General features: G+C 43.3%; 1 protein-coding gene across 1 annotated transcript in view; it reads left to right on the top strand.

Annotated features, from left to right (window-relative positions):
* Positions 1-21,736, top strand: part of PELI2 (pellino E3 ubiquitin protein ligase family member 2) — a 112,522-nt gene that overhangs the window by 16,525 nt on the left and 74,261 nt on the right. The gene's annotated exons all lie outside the window — the stretch shown is intronic.

Below are 21,736 nucleotides of genomic sequence, written 5' to 3'. Positions count from 1 at the left end.
CAGAAAAAGCATATACTGACTAGGGACTGTCAAAAATTTCTTAAACTTTTGATGGTTTTGACTATATTAAGTTTTTACAAGTCAAGTGTAAAAGTAGGACAAGAATAAATTTGAAGACCAACTAGCAAAAGACATAAAAACTAACAGCAAATTTTGTTTTAAGTACATCAGAAGCAGGATACCTGTCAAACAGTTGGAGGGGCCACTGCATGATCAAAGTGCTAAAGGAACACTCAAGAAAGACAAGGCCATTGTGGAGAAACTAAATGAATTCTTTGTGTTAGTCTTCACTGCAGAGGATATAGAGGAGATCCTCCCCCCACACTACCTGTTCTTTTTAGGTGACAAATATGAGGAGCTGTCCCAGATTGAGGTGTTAGGAGAGGAGGTGGAGTTCGAACAGATTGATAAATTAAACAGTAGTAAGTCACCAGGACCAGATGGTATTCATCCAAGTTCTGAAGGAACTCAACTGTGGGATGTAACCTATCACTTAAATCACCCTTTGTACAAGATGACTGGAGGTAGCTAATGTAACACTGATTTAAAAAAAAAAAAAAAAGGCTTCCGAGGCAATCCTAGGAATTACAGGCTGGTAAGCCTGACTTCAGTAACAGGAAAGTTGACCGAAACTCTAGTAAAGAACAACATTAATAGACACATAGATAAACACGACATGTTATCCCATGACTGTTTACTTTGCATAAGTTTGCCTTTGCTGAGGTTTGATTTCTCTTTTCAAATCTTAGAATTGTTTGAAGAAGTCAATGAGCATGTAGACAAGGGTGATCCAATGTACTTGGACTTTCAAAATATTTGACCATATCCCTCACCAAAAGTAAACTTAAGCAAAATAAACAGTCATCGGATAAGAAGGAAAGTCCTCTCATGGATCAGTAACTGTTTTTAAAAAAAACAAAAACAAAAAAAAAAACAGAGTAGGAATAAATGGTCTCAGTGAAGAGGAGGTAAATAGTGGGGTCCTCCAAGGATCTGTATGGGACCTGTGCTGTTCAACATATTCATAAATGATCTGGAAAAGAGAATGAACAGTGAGATGGCAAAATTTGCAGACGACATAAAATTACTCAAGATAGTTAAGTCCAGAGCTGAATGTAAAGAGTTACAAAGAGATCTCACTAAACTGGGTGACTTGGCCAACAAATGGGGCAGATGGATTTCTCAACATTGAATTTCAAAGTAATGCACATGGGCGGGGGGAATAATCCTAACTATACATATAAGTCTAAATTAGCTGTTACCACTCAGGGAAAAGATCTCTAAATCATCATGGATAGTTCTCTGAAAACATCTGCTCAACATGTATTGGTAGTCAGGAACCATTAGGAAAGGGATAGGTAATAAAAACAGAAAATATCATAATGCCACTATATAAATCCATGGTGCACCCGCACCTTGAATATTGCATGCAGTTCTGGTTGCTCCAACTCATAAAAGGTGTATTAAAATTGGAAAAGGTGCAGAGAAGGGCAACAAAAATTATTACGGGTATGAAACATCTTCCATATGAGGAGAGATTAAATTGACTGGGACTGTTCATCTTAGATAAGAGGCAGCTGCAGTAGACCTGTCTAGTCTGATATGGCTCCACTAGGCAAGGGGCGTGATGGTCCTACTGTTGTACTACCAGGCAGGGCGTCCTGGGAAAACTCTTGATGCTGGACCTTGTTTGTGGATGGATACATAGGTCTCCAGACCTGTTTGTTTGGTACAACTTGTACACAATCTTTTTATGGGGAATAGGAGGGGGCGTGTGGTAATTTGTCTGCCACCCCCCGCCTCATATAAAGAGGGGTGGAATGGGTGCATTTTGACAGGTTTTTTTCTTTTTTTTAAAGGTTACACAACATTATCTCCCTTTCCCATTTTAAAGGTAGCTTCTCTTCTCTCCACCTTGCAAAAAGAACACACGGCACATCTCCTATGTATAAATTCTGTAAGCAGAGACTCCCTTGAGTCTGCCAACCGTAACTGATCACTTCAGTGCTTGCCTTCCTGCACCAAATCTTCTTCCTTATTGCCTGTAATTTCTGTAAAAACATTTTTGTGTTGCTCAGACTGGCTTTTGTAATGCTCCTTGCCTTAAAATTCTCCCTACAAGAAGTCTAGACTTGTACAGTAGTCTGTTTTAAGATGGTTGTCCAGAATAACAGTAGTAGACTACAGGCTATCCTCCTAGAATCATAGAATATATATCAGGGTTGGAAGGGACCTCAGGAGGTCATCTAGTCCAACACCCTGCTCAAAGCAGGGCCAATCCCCAACTAAACTATCCTCTGGTCTAAAAGGAGTGTAAGGGGGGGGGGGGGAGAGTGGGAGAGAGGGGAAGAGGGAGTGTGTATGGTATCTTTTTGGGGACCAAGAAATGGAGCTGAATTCCCCCCCAAAATTTCACTGCTAATATGGAGGAGAGATCTTGGGAGAAAAGTGTATATATAATTTTTAACTAGATTTTCTGCTCTACAAACTATTATGCTGTTTGTATGGACTACTTAATGTATGTTGGAATGGTGATTTTTGTAAAATTTGCATTTAAAGTTTCTCATGGAGTTTGTAATTGCTGGAAGGAGAAACAGAAGAAGCAGGCAGTCTGGAGTAATATAAATCAGTTGTATGTGTTGGCCAAATGTGGGCTCCAGTCCCTACAGTGGCTAAGTGACCTTGGGGAACTGAAATGTATCTGACATTTAGTGAGATTTTGGAATTTCCATGACTGTGCACAAATACACGCCTTTGAATTAGTTTTGTAACTGACCAAGCATGTTTTACTAAATCACTGAAAACAAAGCACATATCCAGTGATCTCTGGATGATGCCACAGAATTTTCACTCAGCCAGATATTGACTGGATTACAGGAAGCCATACTATGAGGCTCTGATTCTTCATCTTGTCATTGAGGGCTATATCACTCAGAGGCTCCAAAAACAGTAAACTTTCTTCCAGCACACACACAATGAGAAATTATTGGTAGCTATATATGGTCTTATCTTCCTATATCAGGCTTTTGTATAGTTTTCATATAACGTTTTTGCACTCTAATAACGTATGAAATACAGTAATAAGTATAATTCAAACCAGTTGTATTTGTTGGATGCTGTATTTGAAGTATTGATACCAATGTTGCTTGGAAATTTTACCAGACATCAAATATCAGAGGACTAAACATGCTAGACAAAGAATGATACAAAAGATGAGGAAGGTGGTGGGGGAACTTCAAAATTTCACTCCTGTCAGTACTTTTCATTTTCTAATGTTAAAAGTAACACCTAATACTAGCACTGAGAATTTTTTTAGTTTGTTTTTGTACAGTTGACAGCACATTGAATAGTCAGTTTCACCATTTTGATTGTGCAGTTTCCCTGCCTATATAGTCTTCCAGCAATGGAGGAGAAAAAACACCCACAAAACTAATATTGGGGTGGAGGGAAGCAATAAAAAGTGGTAGGGTGACTTGGGGGGGCCCGTGTAGGATCTGAAACTATTTTTAAATTTAAACTGATTCTTCTTTAATCTTTTAGATTACAAGTTGACTGCCTCTTTTAATTCTTTTCAAACTTGGTCTTCATAAACGTGTATTTAAGAGAATTCATAAATGATTTGAGTCAGTGTTATCCTATGGAAGTGTGTAGTCTTGTGGTAGGGATTGTCATCTGTATTATCCCTAATTTTTTGGCACAACTCTGTTCAGAAAATACAGATTCAGTGTTTTGTCCGATAAACAGCATCTATAGTAGGGACTGACTCGGTCATTCTTCCCTTGTTGGTTTTTGTTTTCTCTGGTGTCTTTTTTCCTAGTCTTGCTTTCAGCTCAGTCCTGCTGACAATAAAGTTGATGAACATGTGGAGAGGCAGTTGGAAAGAAAGGGGATTACATGCGGTTCAAGCTGATCTGGTATACAGCGAGCTGTTCAGATTTCCAGAGTGAGGGAAGCACAGTTGCAGAGACAGCTGGGTGGATATGGATTTATTGGATAAGCAGCAGAGTTCTTAATTATCTAACGCTATTTGTTCTGCATCTCAAAAACCCTAAACGGTAAGGCATTACATACCTGATCTTCCATTGTTATGAGAGGGGAATACTGTTGAAGGGGCCATTCAGATTTTATTGGTCTGTGCTCATAACAGTTGATAGTATTTTCATAAATGTGGCCTAGAAACTGAGAATTAGCTTAGTGTAATCAACATTTTGTCATAAATCTCTCAATTATTAAATGTGATTCTTAAAGTGAGGACCTTGGATCTGTTGAAACAGATTAGCTATTACAAGTTCTTTAGAGAACATGGGGACCCCACAACCACACACAGATATACTTTAAGAAACTGATCTAAAGATGTGCAGAGTGAACCTTTTCTCTGAGTGTTCTTCCCCTTGCAGCTTATTCTTTGGGGTCTTATCCACCTATTCCTCTTCTCTTGCCAGCATAAGTTATCTAACAGGATGGGTTCATCTTTGTCGAAGGGGCTGATGAGCCTTGGTTCTTGATCTCTAATAGTTCCTCTTCTCCTCTCTTGAAATCAAGTTGTGGGGCGAGGGGCACAGTCCACCTCTATCTGTTATCTCAGAGACCTGAAGAGGTCTAAGGAAAAGGATGAGTGTTTCCCACCCATAATTCAAGAGCAAGCTGGGGTGTTATTCCTACTCTGCTGACTCACTTGTAGACATCAGATCTCAAATTCTGGATCTGTCCGAAGAGGACGAAATGAAATGAGCTCAAAAGGAGAAATACATCTGAGTCTGCTTCTTTTTCTAAGCATTGCTAATGTTATTTCATGAAGTTATTTAAAGCCAAATTTACTACTTGAGTTTCTCTGGATTTATACTAGCATAACTATTTGAAATGGGCGGTGTCACTCAATCATCAGCATTATGATTAAAAGTATTTGTATATGGGAATGAACAAATGTGTTACTCTTTAATATCAAAGAAACTTCCGCTCCAATTATATCTTTCTCCAGTAACCTATTCTGTGTTTCTATATAAATTCACCTTTTAAAAGATAAACCTCAGATAACTCAGGATTAGTATGTTGACTTATGTTGAGCTATTTGCACACCAATAACCTCTTATTGGACTATGCTGTAGACAGCCACCTTTAAATCTCCAAGACTACTTCGACTACAGGAGGAGGAAGGAAAAGATTAGCAAAGACAGGCTCATAAACTGTAGAGAACTGACTTTCAAAGAAAGAGAAGAGTTGTGAGTTTGCAAGCAAGGTGACTTCTTTGTGCTAACATTGCATGATCTCTGATTACTAAGGTTGGCTGCACAGTAAGGTTCAGCCTCAACAGCTTGTGCAGTAGTCGGTGAACAGCAGACTTTTCAGGGTTTAAAGTACTGGGGTTTTAACATTTTGTAAAGGCTCTTTGCTTAAAGGATCAATAATTAACTTTTAGGATTGGCAGAACAATGTATAATGTAGAATGGCTTTCATTTTTATCACATGCTTATCTTGTTCCTAGGTTTGCTTTTGTGCTCAAGAAGGAGAGGATGTCTTCTGTACCTGGGTTTCTTTTATGCCAAAGCAATGAATGTCTTAATGTCTTAATCTGTGGGACCTTGGACAATTGACTTGACCTCTCTGTTTCTAAGGCCTTGGCTACACTGGCAATTCACAGCGCTGCACTTGCTGCGCTCAGGGGTGTGAAAAAACACCCCCCTGAGCGCAGCAAGTACAGCGCTGTAAAGCGCCAGTGTAATCAGCGCCTGCAGCGCTGCACGCTTTCTCGCAGCGCTGCAAGCTATTCCCCTCGGAGAGGTGGAGTACTTGCAGCTCTCGCAGCGCTGGCGGCGTGACTACACTTGTGCTTCACAGCGCTGCTGCGGCTGTGCTGTGAATCCGCGAGTGTAGCCAAGGCCTAAGTATCCCCATATATAAAACAGGGATACTCAATTACCGGAGTCCCATCTCAACAATCCTGTAAATGTAAAATAGTCTTCTGTGAAGCACCAAAATAAATTCTTAAACATGAATTCTTCAAATTATGGTCCCTATATGTGTTCCAAATATGGGAATGCATGCGCGACATGCACCAGGGCCGTATGATTGTTGTAGCAGTGTCCGTTGATCTGCACGTGTGTTGTTCATAGCTTTGTGTTCCGGGCAAGGTTGCATGAGGTTGTGTAGGTCAGCGCTCCTTCAGTTCTGATGCATGGTTGGAGTTGAATTCCTGTCCCTCTGTGATTGTGGTTTGGACTGCGAGAGAATTCTTGTCCGTTGCATATAGTTTTTTCTTGTTTTCTTGTATAGCTAGATAGTTAGCATTTGGTAGCATAGTTAGTCTTCTGTTGTCCCAATCGCTGCCCATTTACCCCCTCCCCGCTTGCCCAGGGGACTGCGCCCTGCATTTTAGGGTTCAAAAACTATGCTTCGTGCCCTTGCTCATTTTTCATGAGCCATGAGCACCAGCACTGCCTTTACCGTGTCAGGGAAACCCATCTTGCTGCGAGATCTGTAGATCCCTCTCACCGTGGACCTTAAAGGCTTGTCTGCTCTGCCTCTGTAAGCTCCCCATGGAGGTGGCTCTTCAGCCGTGTGCACAGCGCAATCCAAGACTGGCAGACCCAGCAGTACAGTGCCCTTCACTGGCAGTGAGTGCTCTGCCTAGCATGTCCTGTGCCCTGGATGTGGCAGTACAGCCGGTGCAGGACAAGCCCAAGCATTAGAGCCGCAAACATGCGCATGAACATCGGAACAAGTTCCCCTTGTGGACTGCCTCCAAGCACAGCATTCCCTCCTTGAGCTGTGCCAGGTTGCACGAGAAGTCGCATGTGGACCATGCTGCAAACTGCCAAAGCTTCCCCATTCTGAGGACAAGGCAAAGAGAGACACACTAGTACTGCTGCCTGACGCACCAGCTCCCCACCCAGACCAGTCTCCAGGGCACGTGCCACCCATGCAGCCAGCATCTGTGCCCGCCAGTCCTGTTGGCACCGGGGACACCACCGTGCTCCTCCAGCAATCCTAGAGATTTCCCCCAGGCTCCTGAACATTTTTAACCCTTTCTTCCGACAGCCTACCTGGATTTCCCTTGCCTGCCTTCTCCGCTGCTCACATTGATGGGAACCCCCCATTCCAGCGGACAAACCACTTCTCCTGTGCGGGCCCTACCCAGCCCTAGGTCACAGTGTTACCCGTGCACTCTAGGGCATCCCACCTTTATCCTTCTGTGGGCTCAAGGCATAATCTGGTTAATTTGGCCACCCTTATCCAGTTCCTAGGGCTCAGGGCATAATTTTCTGCAGGTTTGGGGGGCCTTTTACCAGTGAATATTACACAGTAATATCGTTAACCTCTATTAACAGTCACCAAAACAGAATACATACGCTAAGCATAGAACGCTGATCGCTCCCAGTGAGGCAGACAAACTTTTCCTGGTGGCCAGTCAGGATCAGATCCAGCTTCCTGCATGATGTGGTTGGCAGGGGGTTGAGGTCTGGCAGCTCTGATCTTGGCCTGTGCCCTGTAGTTAGGTTCCAAAGAACTTCCTTTTGGATCCCAGTTTATATAGTCAAAGTTGAGTCCTGCTTAGCTCTACCTTAACCAATCATTTTAAACTAAAATACTACAAAATAGTATTTTTCACCAGTCCTAGCCCATTGCAAAACAATTCTTTAATCAGTGATACCCCACCACCTTAATTGATTTAAATCTTGCAAAATTAGTTACGCAACAAACGGAAACAATCCAAGAATCAGACAGAAACCATAGAGATAAACAATAGAGAAGTAGGGGCCATAAAGGCAAAACAATAAAGTAGTATAGATTTCACAAGCACAACTGTTGATAAGTGATTCCTTGCCAGACAAAATGCTGTCAAACTAAGTTTTCTTTAAACATCTTAAGATCAGTGTCTTTATCTGGTGATCATGGTACTATTGGGACAGGAGCACCTTCTTAACAGCCTGATACTATGCTGTTTTGATGCAGTTTAGATGGAATGTGAGGATGTGACTTGCTGCTGCTGTCCTAATGTGGTTGCGGCTTACTGAAGAAAAAGGCCTCAGACCTTACATCATCATCTCCTCTACTGAACATTCTGTCAGATTCTGATGCCTTCTCTGAGGTGGAACAGTCTTTTCCCCGTTTCCAGGAGAAGCCCGGACTCCTGCGCATGGCCAGTGCATCCACCAGGGTATGACCCAGCACTGCCAGCTTGGTACCAGTACCCTCGAGGCCTGCCATACCCCGACCCTTTGGTCACACTGGGACCCTTACCACTGACCTTACCTGCCTTCTCAAGCCTCATACCCCTCTGTCCAGGCTCCTGCAGCGGAACTGTCTGGCTCAGAGGCAGAAGCAGAACTGGAGACTATACCGCAGGTCCGTACGGCAGCTTCCTCCTCTCCAGATAAAACCCTTATTCCCCCTGTCCTCTTGCCTTCTGATGATCACAAGTAATACCGGGATCTGCTGCAGAGGTAGTTTCTTTTGACCTGGGCATACCCAGGGAGGTGGTACAGGACCAACACCAACTGTTGGATAGTCTCCAAATCTGAAGGCCATCGTGTGTCACGCAGCCCATTAATGATGGTATCCCGCAATCTGTGCGGGCAGTCTGACACATGCCGGCTTCCTGTGCCCCAAATCCCAAACCAGCGGAACATAGGTACTTTGTCCCCTCTGAGTGGGGGCAGACTTCTTCTTTTCTCACCTGCCCCCCACTTTTTTGGTGGTGCACCCGTTGACCAAACAGGCACAACAGCACACACACACAGATCTATCCCTCTGGACTGGGCAGCCAAACTCCTCAACTGTGCTGAAAGTTGTGGCTACAGTCCTCTGGCTTCCCACGAGGGGTCCAGACCTCCTCTTTGGTCAAGACCAGCTGCTCTTGGCACAGATGGACGGGTCTCTTTGCTCCCTGAAGGACGTGAGGGTGACACTTTGATCCCTTGGGCCGTATGCTCTGGTGCCCAATTGTAAACAGCAGTGACTACCCTTCCGTCCCTGGTCATATGCACCATATCAGACCCCTATCAACGCTGCCCAGAACTCTAGAGAAAATGTTACCGTTCCCAGAGCCCCTGACTCGCAGCCTCCACCACGGCAACCTCCTCCACATTGATCCAGCAACAACCCAAGACCCAGTTTTGACATGCAAGTCAAGAACTGCGAGCCTGCTCCCAGTGACCTTTGGGGCCATCTTGCCCTGTTTGCTCACAAGATTACCATGGATCATTGGGTATTGAATATCGTATGCCATGGTTACTCTATAGATTTTTCTCATTTTCCCCCCCCATACTGGGGGCCCCTTTCGGCAGCCACTGGGGATCTCTCCAATCATATCCTCCTATGACTAGAGGCGGATGCACTTCCCGTGAAGAGTGCCATAGAACTAGTACCCTGCCATTTCATGGACAGGGTTTTATTCCATACTTTCTCATCCCCAAAAAGGGTGGCGGGGGGCACCGCTCTATACTCTGTCTCCACTGCCTCAACACCTTCATCAGAAAATCCAAATTCCGTATGGTGATGCGTGCATCTATTATTCCCTCCCTCCTCTAGGGAACCTGGTTCGCAGCTCTTGACATGAAAGATATTCATACTTTCACATTTACATTCACCCAGCCCACTGCAAATTTCTCTGCTTTTGTGTGGGCAGCAGCCACCGCTAATTCAGAGTTTTCCCCTTCGGCATCACAAGAGCCCCAAGGGTCTTCACGAAAGTCTTTGTGGTTGTGGCGGCATAATTGCGGTGTCAAGGTTACTCTGTGTACCCTTACCTGGATGACTGGCTTTTGGTCGCTCCCTCACACACTTACCTTATGTTCGCCATTCATGCTCTCCACGCTCTCCTCGCAATTTTCAGCGTCTGTGTCAACGAGGAGAAATTGGTGCTCGTACAGACGCAGATCAACTTCATAGGAGCGTGTCTCCATTCTGTGGTGGCAAATGCCTTCCTCCTGATGGACTGCTTCGGAACATTGACAACTCTAGTGATGGACATCCACTGCAGCCAATGCGCCACTGTGTCATTGCCTGTGCCTCCTTGGGCACATGGCAGCCTGCACCTACGTGATGGTGCGTGCCCACGTACACATGTGCTGCCTCCAGCTGTGGCTCCTGTCAGTCTTCAGACCCCACAGCATCTGGATGCATCTGAATATGTGTTGTCTAATGCCCCTGCCCCCTGGCAGGATTATGGTGTACTAGACGCAGGCACAGGCAGCAGCATCTGCCTCCCTGGTGTACATCTTCTGGTACAAAATCTGCCGACCAGTGACAGGGTGTTCCGTACATTCTTTTGCCACCCATTATGCCATCACCCAGGGGGTGTCAGAAGATGCTGCCATGGGTTGTGCCATCTCTTGCATCCTCACTCCCACCTCCGTGCTGATAACTACTTCCTACTCGCCCACATTTGGAATACATATAGGGACCACCACTCGAAGAGGAGGAGGAGGAGGAGGTTACTTACCTGTAACTGGAGGTTCTTCGAGATGTGTGGTTCCTATTTGTATTCCAATACCCGCCCTCAGTCCCCTGTGCTGCGGACAGCACTTCTCAGCAGTAAGAGGGTCATTGAAGGGGTGTTGACCTGCATGGTCTCATATAACCTTGTCTAGAACACAAGGCTATGTACGACGCACGTACATGTATATCTCTACATGTACGTAAATATATATATCTACATGTATACACCCCCGACATCCCCGCCATTTGAGCAATTTCTCTATTAGCCAGTGTCTACTTCTACTATTATGTACATAGCCATTAGCATTAAAGATGAGCCACAATGGGAAAAGAGATTACACATATTTTTGCTTTTGTATGTGTTTGAGAGAGAGCAAAACTCTTCCCGGCCTTTAAGTCCTCTGCTTGTTTTTACGCTACATATATTGAGTCTTTTCTGTCTTGTGAAGTTTTTAATTTGCTTTGGATTTATGAATCTATATTTATCATCAACTGCTTTTAAAAATGTAGGCACAGTGTGTGCTATACACACTATAATTGACTTTGTAGGAGAGCTTTACGAGTAACTGGAGTTGAAGTGACTTTGACATCAGAAACAGTGAAACATGGACAACCAATTGCACAAATACCTATTTACCGCAGTGTCTGGGGAAAAAATCTCACATGAATGAGGAAGAGCTGGTTGAAATTACACCTTAGTGAGATGGAGGTCATGCTTACAGATTGAGGAGAACATTGAATAGGCAGCTATGGTGGAGTCTCCACCAGTCAAGGGTGTACCCACAAAACAAGTCAGCCTTCAGTTGAGAATTCTGGACTCCTCCTGATGCTGAACTGTCATAAAGCAGCATCTGTACAAAGATGTGCTTCATTATTGTACACCTATTTCCACCCTTACGGATGACCTGGCCTCAATGCATGACTCCATATCCTGATTGGATTATGAAGAATACAGCAGTGTCCCTTCTCTGCAACATGGATAACGGTGGATCACAAACATATTTCACTTGCTCTGTTGGCTTCTATTACAATCCTGCCAAGTTTAAGGTCTTGGTCTTACACAGGATGCTTAAGATCACTGCCCTCGACACTTCTGCTACCTTAGTGCTGATAGTTCTGTTTGCTGATAGTGAAGTTCACTTGTGCAGGGGATGTCTTCCTTATGGGCTGGTGCAAGGCTATGGAACCTACTCATGCAGGTACTAAGAACTACTGCATAGAATCATAGTCCTGCCCTCAGTGCAGGGGACTGAATTAACTGACCTCTCGAGGTCCCTTCCAGTCCTAAGTATTATCTAGTCCATCCTGGACAGGTGGTTGCTTCCGAAGCAGACTGAGCAGGGATCTACAAAGTGCACTGTTTTTACCTGGCCTTGCCATATAACATAATGGCTTACATTTACAAACCAAAAATACTCCCCTCAGTTTTCTTGGGGGGGGGGGGGGGGGGGAAGAACCACACTTGAAAAATACTCTTTACTGTGAGGCCTGTTAAAAGCCCATTGGTGTCAATGGAAAGACTCCCATTGATTTCAATGGCCTTTTAATCAGGACTTATGTTTGCAAAGCACTCAGGTACCATGACAATGAGTGTAGTAAAAAACCTCATTTGCCTAAAAACAAAGGGAAAGAGGAATCGTGGGAGGAAACTGAATAAATTCTCAAGGGGAAGATGTGACTTATAAACGAGTAAACAACACTGTGTATCTCTGAAATTCTGTGTCTACAGGCATTAAGTACCTTGAATTCATATCCTATGCGCTCTCTCTTCAGTAGCCTATAGTCAACTGAGACACAAGGTGGGTGAAATAATCTTTTTATTGGACCAACTTTTGTTGGTGAGATAGACAAGCTTTTGGTCCAATAAAAGATACCACCTCACCCACCTTGTCTCTCTAATATTCTTGAGCCTACACCGCTACAACAACACTATATTGAGCTAAAAGGTGTAACTGTTGAAACTGCAGTGAAGCTACTAGAAGAATAGCAGCAAAGGTGTGACTGAAAAATGTTACCTAGGGAGTACAGTGTAGTCAGCAGTACCTTCCATGACTTCTTAGGCCAATCAAGGATTTAGATAGACCCGGAGGTTTCATAGATTCCAAGGCCAGAAGGTACCATTGTGATCATCTAGTCTGACCTTCTATATAACATAGGCCAGGGAACTTCCCCAAAATAATTCCGTTTTATCTAGAGCATATTTTATAGAGCAGGAAGAAAGTCCTGACACAAGGAAGAAAGGAGAGCAGCAGAATACGGACCCTGGACTTCAGAAAAGCAGACTTTGACTCCCTCAGGGAACAGATGGGCAGGATCCCCTGGGAGAATAACATGAAGGGCAAAGGGGTCCAGGAGAGCTGGCTGTATTTTAAAGAATCCTTATTGAGGTTGCAGGAACAAACCATCCCGATGTGTAGAAAGAATAGTAAATATGGCAGGCGACCAGCTTGGCTAAACAGTGAAATCCTTGCTGATCTTAAACACAAAAAAGAAGCTTACAAGAAGTGGAAGATTGGACAAATGACCAGGGAGGAGTATAAAAATATTGCTCAGGCGTGCAGGAGTGAAATCAGGAAGGCCAAATCACACTTGGAGTTGCAGTTAGCAAGAGATGTTAAGAGTAACAAGAAGGGTTTCTTCAGGTATGTTAGCAACAAGAAGAAAATCAAGGAAAGTGTGGGCCCCTTACTGAATGAGGGAGGCAACTTAGTGACCGAGGATGTGGAAAAAGCTAATTTACTCAATGATTTTTTTGCCTCTGTCTTCACGCACAAGGTCAGCTCCCAGATTGCTGAACTGGGCAGTACAGCATGGGGAGAAGGTGACCAACCCTCTGTGGAGAAAGAAGTGGTTCGGGACTATTTAGAAAAACTGGACGTGCACAAGTCCATGGGGCCGGATGCGCTGCATCCGAGGGTGCTAAAGGAGTTGGCGGGTGAGATTGCAGAGCCATTAGCCATTATTTTTGAAAACTCATGGCGATCGGGGGAGGTCCCAGATGACTGGAAAAAGGCTAATGTAGTGCCCATCTTTAAAAAAGGGAAGGAGGAGGATCCGGGGAACTACAGGCCAGTCAGCCTCACCTCAGTCCCTGGAAAAATCATGGAGCAGGTCCTCAAGGAATCAATTGTGAAACATTTAGAGGAGAGGAAAGTGATCAGGAACAGTCAGCATGGATTCACGAAGGGGAAGTCGTGCCTGACTAACCTAATTGCCTTCTATGATGAGATAACTGGCTCTGTGGATGAGGGGAAAGCAGTGGATGTGTTATTCCTTGACTTTAGCAAAGCTTTTGATACGGTCTCCCACAGTATTCTTGCCGCCAAGTTAAAGAAGTATGGGCTGGATGAATGGACTGTAAGGTGGATAGAAAGCTGGCTAGATCGTCGGGCTCAACGGGTAGTGATCAATAGCTCCATGTCTAGTTGGCAGCCGGTTTCAAGCGGAGTGCCCCAAGGGTCGGTCCTGGGGCCGGTTTTGTTTAATATCTTTATTAATGATCTGGAGGATGGTGTGGACTGCACTCTCAGCAAGTTTGCAGATGACACTAAACTAGGAGGCGTGGTAGATACACTAGAGGGTAGGGATCGGATACAGAGGGACCTAGACAAATTAGAAGATTGGGCCGAAAAAAACCTGATGAGGTTCAACAAGGACAAGTGCAGAGTCCTGCACTTAGGACGGAAGAATCCCATGCACTGCTACAGACTAGGGACCGAATGGCTAGGTAGCAGTTCTGCAGAAAAGGACCTAGGGGTCACAGTGGACGAGAAGCTGGATATGAGTCAACAGTGTGCTCTTGTTGCCAAGAAGGCTAACGGCATTTTGGGCTGTATAAGTAGGGGCATTGCCAGCAGATAGAGGAACGTGATCGTTCCCCTCTATTCGACATTGGTGAGGCCTCATCTGGAATACTGTGTCCAGTTTTGGGCCCCACACTACAAGAAGGATGTGGAAAAATTGGAAAGAGTCCAGCGGAGGGCAACAAAAATGATTAGGGGTCTGGAGCACATGACTTATGAGGAGAGGCTGAGGGAACTGGGATTGTTTAGTCTCCAGAAGAGAAGAATGAGGGGGGATTTGATAGCAGCCTTCAACTACCTGAAGGGGGGTTCCAAAGAGGATGGAGCTCGGCTGTTCTCAGTGGTGGCAGATGACAGAACAAGGAGCAATGGTCTCAAGTTGCAGTGGGGGAGGTCCAGGTTGGATATCAGGAAAAACTATTTCACTAGGAGGGTGGTGAAACACTGGAATGCGTTACCTAGGGAGGTGGTGGAGTCGCCTTCCTTGGAGGTTTTTAAGGCCCGGCTTGACAAAGCACTGGCTGGGATGATTTAGCTGGGAATTGGTTCTGCTTTGAGCAGGGGGTTGGACTAGATGACCTCTTGAGGTCCCTTCCAACTCTGATATTCTATGATTCTATATCTTTTTTGAAAGAACATCCAATCTTGATTTAAAAATTGCCAGTGATGCAGAATCTACCACAATCCTTGGTAATTTGTTCCAGTGGCTAAATATGCCTATTTCCTGTCTGAATTTGTCTCATCACTGGATCATATAATACCCTTCTCTGGTAGACTGAAGAGCTCATTATCAAGTATTTATTCCCCAGGTAGGTATGCATAGACTTCAATCAAGTCACCCCTTAACCTTCTTTTTGTTAAGCTAAATAGATTGAACTCCTTGTCTATCCCTGTAATCTACGTTTTCTAATACTTTTATCATTCTCCTGGCTCTTCTCTGAACCGTGTCCAATTTATCAACATCTTTCTTGATTGTGAACACCAGAACTGGACACAGTATGCTTGCAGTGGTTGCACCAGTGGCAGATACCCTGTTTCCCCGAAAATAAGACATCCTCCGAAAATAAGGCCTACTTACAGTTTTGCCTCTCGTTGTAATATAAGGCATCCCCCCGATAATAAGACCTCCCCGATAATAAGGCATCCACCGATAATAAGGCATTTTTCATTTCTGAAAAATAAGACATCCCCTGAAAATAAGACCTAGCGCATCTTTGGGAGCAAAAATTAATATAAGACACTGTCTTATTTTCGGGGAAACAGGGTAGAAGAAAAATAGCCTCTGCTCCTACTTGAGATTCCCCTGTTTATGCATCCAAGGATTGCATTAGCCCTTTTGGCCACAGCTTTGCTCTGGAAACTCATGTTCTGCTGGTTATCTGCCATGAAATGAACTGCCTGTGTCTAATCTTCATTTTATTCAGCTGCTCATCACCATAGTATCTAGAGCACCTTCCCCTTCTTGGCAGTAGCAAAGTCCCCAGTGGATTCATAGGGTTTCTGGCCTTCTTTAAGGTAGGGTTTTTAGATTTGTTTCTTTTTGGTTGGTAGTGATTTATTGGGTAGAAGAGGGATATCAGTGAATTAATTACCTTTTTGTGTTCGCTAAAGTATTACTTGTATTACTGTAACACCCCAGAGTCTTACTCACGGACCAGCACAGTGACTAAGACTCTGTGCAGTACAAACACAGAACAAAGATTGACCTTGCCCCAAAGAATTCAGTCAAGGTAACACAGGCCTGTCTCTCCTGTAGTAAGAAGGCTGCTACAGTGCATATATGTACTGGACTCTTTCCTTCTTACCCACATTACAGTTGGTTGCTCTTGACAGTTCAAAGTACAGCTTGATCTTCTGAATGATCAGAAAATGCCAGCTTCACTTGCCTGTATCATCAGAATAACTACTTGAAAAGTGGAGCAAAGATTTCATTCCTTATTCTCAAGTAATCTTCAAGTTGCTGTGAAAGATTCTGGGTCTTAAAAATCCTTATGCGATTTTACTCTAAGTTCAGGGGCTACTCTGTACATCCTGGAAATTTTACAATTTTAAGGTGTAAAATTTCCTTTTAAAAATAGATTTAAGCTGTACTTTTGCTTCTAACTATAGTACGGATTCTAATATCTAAACTGTATTGTTAAATCTATTCACCTAAATTTGGGTTATTGCTGATTATGCACAATATGTATCTTATGACTTTAAAAACAACCTTTTTGTATTTGTGGATAATCTAAGCACTATACCCACATGTACAGACACTCTTTTTTTCTCAACCTATGTATTGTATCATTTTTTACACTTTAGCTTTAATAAAAATGTTAAATCTGTTCTCTGCTGTAATATCTCGTAAATGAATTCTTTCATTAGTGAGCAATGTTGTAGATTGCAAAAAGCATGTGCAATATCATGGGATAAACTTTCCCTTTAGGATGAAAAGGAGAGCTGTGTGCTCTGTTCAGGCTTGCAAGGCAGCTGTTTGAGGTGCTAATAGAAGTAGCATTTTTAAAACAAACACAAACCTCTCCTCCCCCATCCCTAAAAACTATCTATGCTAGTGGCTTTTGTGCAGCCCTCTGCAGTTTGCCATAAAGCATTGAATGGTATTCCACCAAGCAGAGCTCTTAGTTGGAGGAGCATTCAAATAGTGTTCTAGAATGGATTGACTGACTCACTCACTACAGGGGCAGGATTAGTGAGTTTTTTGTTGTTTGTTTTCTTTTAAGATTATTTCCAAATTGTTCTGTAGCAGCCTGGTGACCCAGGCGACTTCTGAAACTGGCATTTTTAGGAGCTTTCACTGGTACAAATGGCTGAAGACAAGGCAGGATTCAAATCTATCCTCGGTTCAAGTGGGCTTTCCTGGGGATTTAGGGTAGTACCCTTACTGACACTATACATTCATTTGGATGCCATCCTGCTAATAGATTACAGAAGTACTGAATTCCCCTTCTTCCACTACTTGACAATGCTCTCAAATTAGACTAATTTGTTTTTGTACACTTGAGAAAAACCCAAAATATGATTCTGTCTGCTACTTACCTCAAAATATCAATGAAATAAGACATGGTCAATACATTTATGATGCAGTAATATCTATTTCAGAGGGAGTAATAAGTAAAAAAGGCAGTGCTGAAACAATGTGAGGTTAAATTTTCTGAAAAAGTAAGCCTTGGCTTCCCTATCTACAAAGGTAAATATCATTCAATGTAATCCAAAATGGGGGGAAAATCCTCATTATTGTATAATGATGTAAAATATTCCCTTGTCGGTATTTTAAAATGTAAACTAGAAGTTCCAGTATTTATTAATATAACCACCAAATAAGGTACTTCTGTGGGAGTCTTTTATTAGTCCATTCACAAAAAAGCAAATAGAGGTGCTCTAATAAGAGGGCCTCCCAATCAACCAGAACTCAAAGGGCCTCTTTCAACCACACCTGTACAAAGCAATGAAGTTAACAGTCATGCTGCATAACAGATCTCAAGTAAGTCTCTAACTCTAAATGCTAATTATTGTGCCCAGACTGTATTGCACAGTAATATATGAAGTTAAAATGGAATAAGTTGTCATGTTGAAGAGGGTCACCGCTGTCTTTTGCCTCTGACTTTACTTTGAAAGCTATGTCAAGTACTTCCTCGCCATAGAGATTTCAGATTATTCATTGCGGTGGGGAGAAACCATACATCTGTCATGCTAGTTGTTGTGAGCTACTGTAACTTCTTGGTCTATAATCTATCTATAGTCCTTTCCAAATTAAACTGGGAAAGGCATTTTGATTTAAGTTTGTGGCGTGACAGAGAGAGACTTGTACTAAGAAATGTCTCTGTACACGGTGAAGTTTGTGTCACTAGATTGATGCAAATGACGAAAGCAAAACTGCTGCTGTTTCACGATGGAAAACCTATCTGGGAAACTAATTGCCTGCTGGCCTATCTTTTTAAAATGCCTTTTGAGGCCCTAAATTGCATAGCATTACTACTATTACATGATTGTGTAACGCTGCCATGGCACTCTGCATTTTCAAAATATTATACAAGTATTTACTATCACAATGCCCTTGTGAGGGGTAACTACAGCAGTATATTCCCTATTTCATAGAGTGGAAAGGAGATACAAGTGGTACGCCCAAGTGCACACAGTCAGAGCTAGGAGCTCCAAAGCCTTTCAGTTGGTTTCTAGATACAATTCAAGGTCTCTAAAGCCTTTATGGATTTGGTCCTGTACATCTGTGGCCTTGTCTACATTTTCTCCTTCTGAAGCTTGTTGCCACTTGTGTTTACAATGGTGAGTGTTGACAGACAGGCTGCCAGCAAAGTTCTTATCCCATAGGGTTAGATGGTGCTGTTTAAAAAGCCAGTGGCAGGTCTTAATTAGCGTTCCCACCATTATTACCACCAAGAAACTTTTAAGCAGAAAACTAGTGTAGATGCACCCCCGAAGCCATCTTTTCTGCATGCTTTACCCTGACACTTTAGGACATCTAGGACAGCGTTTTTCAAAATTTGCGTCGCGACCCAGTACTGGGTTGCGGCATGTAAGGCACGTTAAAAGTCCCGTCGGCGGTGCTGCCCAGCTAAGGCAGGCTAGTGCCTCCCTGTTCTGACACCGCACTGCACCCCGGAAGCAGCCAGCAGTGGGTCTGGCTTCTGGGCAGGGGGGCCACGGTGCTCCGTGTGCTGCCCCTGTCCCGAGCACCAGCTTCACACTCCCATTGGACAGGAACCTGCCGATGGGAGCTCGGGTGAGAGCCATGCAGAGCCGCTTGTGTGGAGCCACTTGTGCACCTCCGCCTAGGAGCCGTACCTCCTGATGGCCACTTCAGGCGCAGCGCAGTGCCAAGACAGGTGGGAAGCCTGTCTCTGCACCCTAGCTACGTCGCTGACCAGGAGCTGCTGGAGGTAACCCCCTGCCCCAGTCTGAAGCCCCCTCCTGCACCCCAAACCCTTCAGTCCCAGCTCCACCCTAGAGCCTGCACCCCTGCCCTAGCCCAGAGCCCCTTCCCACACCCTGCAGCCCTCACCCCCCACACCCCAAACCCCTCATCGCCAACTCCGTTGGGTTACGGGCATCAACAATTTTCTTCAACTGGGTCCCCAGAAAACCTGCACATGAGCAGGTGTTCTAATTAAAGGTCCTTTAACTCTGGAATTTGCTTCTTCCAAGTTCCAAAGACTAGGTTTGCTGCAAATCACATCTGCTACAGGCTTTTGGTGAAGTTGAGAGGATTTAGACTTTGTAGGTTGGCTTTTCATGGAGTTTAATAATATGTTTGTATCTTTCACATTTAAGTGTTAATGTGCCTAGAGAAATGATATACACATTATATGTAAACTGTTACTTGTGCTGAGGAGTGAGGGAGATTCCCTGACATTAAGCATTGATATAACATTCACGCACACTTAGTAACTGTATTTGATATTCTAGATTGTCAGTCCTGGAGGCAAAATAAAAGCAGCTGCACTAAAATTTGAAGCATAACATAAATATTTGTCCCTGTTCCTAGTGCAACTCTCTGCCTTTAGGCGTTAAATGGAAACATTTTTCTAGCCCTTTGGCTTCACTATAAATGTCAAAGCTTAAATAGTAGATTTTTCTACTTCTTGTACACCTCAGTATATTTATAAGACTCTACCACACATACTTTGTAAGCTGCTGTTGCATTTTGGGAAGGGAATCATTATAAAATAGTTCACTGTCGTAAGACAACATCTTTATAGATGTACCTTATATCTTGCCACTAATTTAATTTTTCTGTATTTAAAAAAGAGATGATTTGGATCTTCGTGAAAACATGCCATCTGTGATCAGGAGAATCCAAGTGAATTACAAGAGCAAAAGAGGTGTGTCTGCAGCTTCATGGACGGAAAATACTAGCTAAAAATCTCCATTAAAACCTCTCAATCATTCAGAGGTAGGAGGAAGAACAGGAGTACTTGTGGCACCTTAGAGACTAACAAATTTATTAGAGCATAAGCTTTCGTGGACTACAGCCCACTTATGCATCCGAAGAAGTGGGCTGTAGTCCACGAAAGCTTATGCTCTAATAAATTTGTTAGTCTCGAAGGTGCCACAAGTACTCCTGTTCTTCTTTTTGCGGATACAGACTAACACGGCTGCTACTCTGAAACCTGTCAGAGGTAGGAGTTATTTAGCTAATGCAGAAAAGTCATGCAATATAGGAAGCTCAGACAAAATAACCTTTTCCAGCATAACCCTGTAGTGTACTTAAAATACTGAGACTGTTCTTACATGGAAACTGCAGTGTTCCATATCTTTCTCCATTATCAAGTAGCCCTACTAGGATCTGGTACTAAACATTCAGTTGTTTGCATAGCAAAACTTTAATTAAAAAATGCAAGAGAACGTAAAATGACGCTAATTATCTTTGTGTGATCTCTAAGGAGTTATTACTTCTACAAAGGTAGCTATTTCCTGTTTGAAACCTTGAGTAGAAAGAGTATTGTCTTGAGGCAAGCTAAAACCCGGCAGCATATTTCACAGGTATTGCTGTCTTGTGTAGATGATGATATTTTATGTGTGCGTATATCTATAAATGCTAAAAGAACATTTAGACTGCAAAAGTGAACACTCAAGTTAGGAAATGCCAGAATTACAGTTGCCCGTACAACCTTTTATTTGGCCACCTTGTACATATGCATTATGGTATAGTTTAATTACATGATGATAGTATATTTTTCTACAGGACCCTTTTCTCTTTTAATGGGCAGGAACTGATTTATGAAGAGGCATCTTTGTTAATTGCACTGAGGAAAGAGAAACCTGGGGGACATATTTATAAAGCTGAACCTAGTCTGTTCAGAGAGCTCACAGTACATTGCATTGTGCACAAGGACTGCAATAAGAATCTTCCTCACCAAAGGATTTGGGAAAGCTAGGCATTTTGAGGCTTGTGCACCCCAAAAGAATCCGTTCCTTGGAGGAAGCTGTATTCTCGCTGATGTTGGATCACCTTCCTCTGGATTAACCAGTACTTTGGGGCTGCTCTCTGTAGAGAGAAAGGAAGGAGGTAGGGAATTTTTCACTTGACCAGAGCTCAAAGAGCTTGTATTCCTGAGGAAGCCTCATTAATGATTTCATTCAAGTGTCTCATTTCACTGACGAGGAGGTGAGGTTTTAAATTTCCAGAATAATGAATCAAACCTCATTAGTAGGTTTTGAAGTGCCTAAGTGATTTAGGAGCATAAATCCCTTCTTTCAGTGGGATGTACTTCTAAGACTTAAGAACTTCCGGAAACCATTTCCCCTTCCCCCAGTGGTTTCTGGAGAAGGGAAGGGAAAAACAAATGTTGCAAAAACTTCCAATACTCTTCCAATAAAATGTGCAGAAAAGTTAGAATTGCATTCAAAGTACAGGTTTCAGAGTAACAGCTGTGTTAGTCTGTATCCGGAAAAAGAACAGGAGTACTTGTGGCACCTTAGAGACTAACAAATTTATTAGAGCATAAGCTTTCGTGGACTACAGCCCACATATGCAT

The sequence above is a fragment of the Malaclemys terrapin genome, chromosome 4 (genome assembly GCF_027887155.1).
Source record: "Malaclemys terrapin pileata isolate rMalTer1 chromosome 4, rMalTer1.hap1, whole genome shotgun sequence".
In the NCBI taxonomy this organism is placed as follows: Eukaryota; Metazoa; Chordata; order Testudines; family Emydidae; genus Malaclemys; species Malaclemys terrapin.
This window is presented reverse-complemented; position numbering and strand designations above follow the sequence as displayed.